Source organism: Nicotiana tabacum, chromosome 4, assembly GCF_000715075.1.
Source record: "Nicotiana tabacum cultivar K326 chromosome 4, ASM71507v2, whole genome shotgun sequence".
In the NCBI taxonomy this organism is placed as follows: domain Eukaryota; kingdom Viridiplantae; phylum Streptophyta; class Magnoliopsida; order Solanales; family Solanaceae; genus Nicotiana; species Nicotiana tabacum.
Window position 1 is genome coordinate 110524641 of NC_134083.1, and position 6843 is coordinate 110531483.

Consider the following 6843-nt stretch of genomic DNA (forward strand, 5'->3'; position numbering starts at 1 on the left):
GATTAAAATCCGTAATTATGTGTTGTCTATATTACATGCAAGTAATCCGTAATTCTGTGTTGTCTATATACCTGTTTTCCATCACTATTATTACATTAAGAGAACGTCAATTGTAAGGTCTCACATGAGATTGGATAAGGTAAATTCACCTAGATCTAAATTGAATATGCCAAAAAATTAACCAATCATTAAGCAGATACGAAAATTTTGAAGTATAATGTCAAATCTCCCAAGAACTCTTTATACAACGATCATAAACAAATATTTACGGTTTTCTCTCCGTTTTAATCTTGAATTTAAATTTGACATATCAGGTAAAACTGAAAAGTGTGTTCACCCTAAAAAATGGATAACAATTGAATTTATATGTGGTTTTAAGGATATGTGGATTAATTTAATATGAGTGACTAACAACGTTAGATTAAACAAATAAAAAACGTAACATATGACCAAACCAATGATAAGGGTGATTCTGAGCTCGGTTGATGGCTCGATGAAGAACCTGCCCTCGATTCCAAGTTTATACTTATAAATAACTTAAGAATAAGAATAAAAAATTTGAACAACAAGAATTGAAATAAATTACCTTGATATGCGTGTTAAATGTGTCCCATGAATAACAATCTTTCCCTTTTATATAGTAGGAGAGTTTTACCCTAAGTAAAATTCTACGAAAGGTAAAAATCTTTCGTTTCACACCGTGATATCCAGTTAGGCACGGACATCACAACCCTTTGTTAGTCGTATGTAGCTGTTTGGTAATGCTCTCCGAAGTCTCAATTCTCAAATCGGACCCGGAGGATATGGCCCCGATATCCCCGAGGGCAGCTGTTTTGACCGAGCCCCGATACTAGGGGCTCCCCGCTCTGACTCTGATCCATTACGGTCACGTTCCTGCTCTCCGTTTAGCTCACCGTGAAGTCGAGTCATGCAGTGGGCTCGGTTTTACTGTATACAGATAGTCCCTTTGTTTCTCAGAGAGTAGGCTTGCCGAAATGATGGAAAACGACAGATGACTCGGCCGGTATACCGAAACGTCCCTTCAATTGCGTCGTTATGACTTCGGACACGTGTTGCTCACCGGCAGGTTGCCTCCGAATGCGAAGCGTCGGCTGTTTCCCTATAAAAGCCTCCTTCCTTTGTCCTTTTTCTCCTTTCCGATCAAAATATATATGTTCTGTGACCAAAGACGTTCTTCCTATAGTTTATAAGGACTGCAATTGGGAAGGTAAGGACATAGTAGTTCCCAAGCCCGAGGACACCATTACAGCCCATCTGGAGGATCGTGACCCTCCTCCGTTACTTCGTGAACAAGACCGAGTCTCGTAGGTTCACGATCGAACACCTGCTTCGATTATACAGTCCCCGGATGTTCCAAGGGGGACTGATCATGCATACATGTCGGGCCATCAATGTCAAGACCCAACATCGGGGAGCATGACCGACGCTCAACCGAGTGAACCCGGTCGAGCAAGCCTATTAAACCTTTCCTACCCGACTCATTCATAATCCAAAATGGGATCGCATTACCATTTGTAAAACAGGAGAGAGATCAATTATAAAAATATATAAACGTTGCTAGTTCATTTTTCCTTATATACATTATGTCATAGTTGAGTTCCCAAAATACAACTCGATCCAACAACCACCCCAATATACATACATGACCCACATAAACATCTACGGAGCCTCTAAGAGTACAAAAGAGTAACATGACAATGCCGGCAACAAGGCCCTGGCTATACCTCAAAATATGAAAACTTATACAAAAGAAGGACTACATGACCCCTGGGAGAAATGGGGCTCACCAAGACTGCTGTGAGGAGAGAAAGAGAGCACCACCTATCTGCGATCGGCACTATCTGCGATCGGCACTATCTGCGATAGAACCACCTACATCCATTCAAAGATGTAGCGCCCCCGGCAAAATGGACGTTAGTACTGTCGAATAGTACTAGTATGTAAGGCAAACACCAATCTTAGTAGAATGAACAATGAAACAAGGAGAAGGCAGTCATAATAATCAATAAGTACTTCATAGAAATACAAAGAAACACCAAGTAAGGATCACATAGTTTCCAATTCAATCTTTTCATCTTTTTAGATTAATAATCTTTAGTGCCAAAGCCACAACTCACAATGCCACCGTATTTTTGCACGTAGTACAGTCTCGGCCCGACCGGCTAAGCCATCTCAAGTGAGACATATCCATATCCACAATGTAAATCAATAATTCCAATACAAATACCACCATGTGTACATCATGGCGTCCAATCTCGGCCCGATCGGCTAAGCCATCTCACTCGAGACATAACCTCTTTCAATTGTTCACTAAATTCACATTTCTTTTCCATCTTTTGTTACATGGCACAAACAACCTCATTTATTAAGTAGTTCTTGGCACTTGGGAATATTTTACAATTCAAGTCTTTTCCCTTTTTATCCATTCAAATAACATCATCACATAAGGCATTGCACACATAAGGGAAGGAGCTTGGAAACAACATAATTACGTTCTCAAATAGCATGATGAAATGGTAACCATCTAAAACAATTAGGGAACATGAATCTTTCAATCCAACACACTAAGGTAAACAATTCTAGTATGATCAAGTTAGGACATACACCCATCATTCGGACACCAGGAGTTCGATTCTAGGAAGAAGAGAGTTAGCCATACATACCTCAATTGCGCTTCTTTAGACTCTACAATTATCTGGAACCCATAGCAACCACAATCTATTTTTGCAATATACAAATTGAACCCGGAATTAGGAAAACGTTCATGGTTCTAGCTCACTTTTTCCCCACACTCTTTATCAAACATGCATTTAAGATAAGCCACCCTCATACCCATGAAGTATCACCCTAGTACCCCATTATAGCTATGTTTGAAATTAAGAGTTGGGGTGATAAAGCCTTACCTTTTAGGATGAAGAATTTGGTGCTTTTCTTGAATATTTCCAAGCTTTGAGTGATGGTTGAAGATTAATTGATGCAAATTAGGTCCTCCCTCTAGAACCCTCTCTCTCTCACTATAGAAATATCATAAATGAGCTTCAAAATAGACTAAATAGGTGTTTTAACGGAATGGGGGTCGTGTTTTAAATTAAAAAAAATGGTGTCCCGACACCGGTCTGTAGTCACATATGCGACCGCATAATGGTTATGCGGTCCGCAAAGTGACCGCAGAAATGGCCCTCAGGGGCCTAAACTTTCGGCTCAGGTATGCGACCAGTATGCGGTCCGCATACTTGTTCTGCGGTCGCATAATGCACCGCAGAACTCCCTCCGCAGAAACCCAAGAGGAATTATGCGACTAATATACGGTTCGCATATCGATTATGCGGTCGCATAATCGACCGCAAAACTGACCTCAAGTTGGCCAAACTTACTGCTTCACTCTGCGGCCATTATGTGGCCCGTAGAGTGATTATGCGGCCGCATAATGGGTCGCAGAAACGCTTTTTTCTGCGAAACATTTTCCTCTAAGTCCGTAGGGTACTGTTCAATCTAACAAGTCCGAACCGCGACGAGAATCTATCTTGGCGCCATGAAACCCTGAGTTTTTGGTTAAAATTTTTACGGGTCCTTACATCCTCCCCCACTTAAGATCATTCATCCTCGAATGAGGATCAAGGTTCACTTAATACAGCTTCAGTTATGCCATATACCATCAGCCCCAAATTTGCCTAACTTCCTAATTTTCTGAATATTTCGCCAGAGTTTCCTTTATATTTAGGCCTATCCACCTGTCAGACAGCCCCCGAAGCACACCTTAGCAACATATATAGAATTAAATGACACAACAAAATGCAAAATAACACCAACCAAAGCCTCATGGGGGACATATAACTAGAAATAAGTGTCTTTATATTAGCCGAACAAGTGATACAACTTTAGGGGCAACAACTTCATTGAACTATTACATGGCTATTCAAACAAATGAGGGTACTTTTCTTTCATTTCATTCTCGGCTTCCCAAGTAGCTTCTTCGACTTGTTGGTTTCGCCATAACACCTTCACGGATGCAATTTCTTTGTTTCTCAACTTTCGAACCTGCCTATCAAGAATAGCAACCGGAATTTCTTCATATGACAATTCTTCACTAACCTCGATGGTCCCAATCGGCACAATAGCGGACGGATCTCCAACTACCTTCTTCAACATGGACACATCGAATACCGGGTGTACTAATGACATCTCAGGTGGTAGTTTAAGCTTGTACGCCACCTGACCTATCCTTTGAATGATTCTATACGGCCCGACATACCTTGGACTTAATTTCCCTTTCTTTCCAAACCGCATGATCCCTTTCATGGGAGATACCTTCAAGAACACCCAATCATCTTCTTTGAACTCTAAGTCTCTACGGCGAACATCCGAGTAGGATTTTTGACGACTCTGAGCAGTTTTCAACCGCTCTTTTATGATCTTAACCTTTTCCATAGCCTGATGCACAAGGTCTGGTCCTATTAGTTCAGGTTCTCCAACCTCGAACCACCCAATCGACGATCTACATCTTCTACCATACAAGGCCTCAAACGGCGCCATCTGAATACAAGCATGGAAGCTGTTGTTATAAGCAAATTCTATGAGCGGCAAATGGTCATCCCAGCTACCCTTGAAGTCAAGCATACACGCACGCAACATGTCCTCAAGCGTCTGAATAGTCCGCTCTGCTTGCCCGTCAGTTTGTGGATGGAAGGCCATGCTAAGATTTACCTGCGTACCCAAACCTTGCTGAATTTTCTTCCAGAAATTATCTGTGAATTGGACCCCTCGATCGGAAATGATGGAAACTGGAGTGCCATGAAGCCTGACTATTTCCTTGATATACAATTGAGCATATTGTTCCGTAGTGTCGGTGGATTTAACTGGCAAAAAGTGCGCTGATTTTGTGAGTCGATCTACGATCACCCAAATTGAGTCAAACTTACGCGGAGTGCATGGTAACCCTACCATAAAATCCATATTGATCATTTTCCATTTCCACACTGGAATTTCTATACTCTATGCTAACCCACCGGGCCTTTGATGCTTGGCCTTCACCTGTTGACAGTTTGAACATTTTCCCACAAAGTCCGCCACACCCCTCTTCATGTCATTCCACCAGTAAACTTCCTTGAGATCATGATACATTTTTGTAGAGCACTGATGCACGGAATATCTAGAAGTATGAGCTTCTGCCATGATTCTTTCCCGAAGAACATCTACATTTGGAACACATAGTCGTCCTTGGTACCGTAATGTACCGTCATCCATGCCAAGAGAAAAAGCCGTAGTCTTATGTTTATGAATCCCTTCCTTCAGTTGCACCAACACTGGATCACTGTATTGCTTCTCCTTGACCTCCGTCACAAGCGATGATTCCGCCCTATTCCGCACAATCACTCCCCCTTCACTAGAGTCTGTAAGACAAACTCCCAAACCAGCCAACTGGTGAACCTCCCGGGCCAATAGCCTTTGACATGCCTCCAAGTGACCCAAACTACCCATAGATTTCCGACTAAGAGCATCCGCCACCACATTAGCCTTCCCCGAATGATACAAAATGTCGATGTAATAATCTTTGAGCAACTCAAGCTACCTTCTCTACCTTAAGTTCAATTCCTTCTGCTTGAAAATGTATTGGAAACTTTTGTGGTCCATGAATACATCTACATGGACTCTATACAAATAATGACGCCAAATTTTTAATGCAAAAACCACTGCCACAAGCTCTAAGTCATGAGTTGGATTGTTCTTTCATGATTCTTAAGTTGCCTTGAAGCATACGCTTTAACCTTACCATGTTGCATTAATACACACCCAAGACCGATCCTTTAAGCATCGCAATACACCACAAACCCCTCAGTACCCTCTGGCAGGGTTGACCAGTGCTGAAGTCAATCTTGATTTCAATTCCTGAAAGCTTTTTTCACAAGCATCGTACCACTGGAACTTAATCGCCTTCTGCGTCAATTTAGTCAATGGAGAGGCAAGAGTAGAGAACCCCTCCATGAACCTCCTATAATACCCGGCCAAACCCAAGAAACTGCGAATCTCCGTTGGAGTAGCAGGTCTAGGCCAATCTTTCACCGCCACAATCTTTGGAGGATCAACCTTAATTCCTTCTCCAGAGACGACATGACCCAGGAATGTAATAGATTCAAGCCAAAATTCACATTTCGAGAACTTTGCATACAATTGGTGTTGATGAAGAGTCTGTAGAACTGCCCTGAGGTGGTCGGCGTGATCCTCTCAACTTCGTGAATATACAAGGATGTCGTCAATGAATACTATCACAAAAGAGTCAAGAAACGACCTAAAGACTCGATTCATAAGATCCATGAAAGATGCCGGGGCATTTGTTAGCCCGAAAGACATTACCAAAAATTCAAAGTGCCCATACCGGGTTCTGAAAGCTGTTTTCGGAATATCCTGCTCCTTTACCTTCAATTGATGGTACCCGGACTGCAAATCAATTTTGGAGAAGAACTTAGCACCTTGTAATTGGTCAAACAAATCATCTATTCTAGGCTATGGGTATTTGTTTTTGATTGTGACTTTGTTGAGTTGCCGGTAATCAATACACATCCGCACCGATCCATCTTTCTTTCTGACAAAGAGAACCGGTGCGCCCCAAGGTGACACACTCGGTCGGATGAAACCTTTCTCTAGCCAATCCCTCAGTTGTTCCTTTAGCTCTTTTAATTCTGCCGGCGCCATTATATAAGGTTAAATACATATAGGCTGCGTGCCTGGTATCATATCAATCCCAAAATCAATCTCCCTGTCTGAAGGTATTCCAGGGAGCTCATCCGTAAAGACATTGGGGAAATCATTCACAATTGGTACATA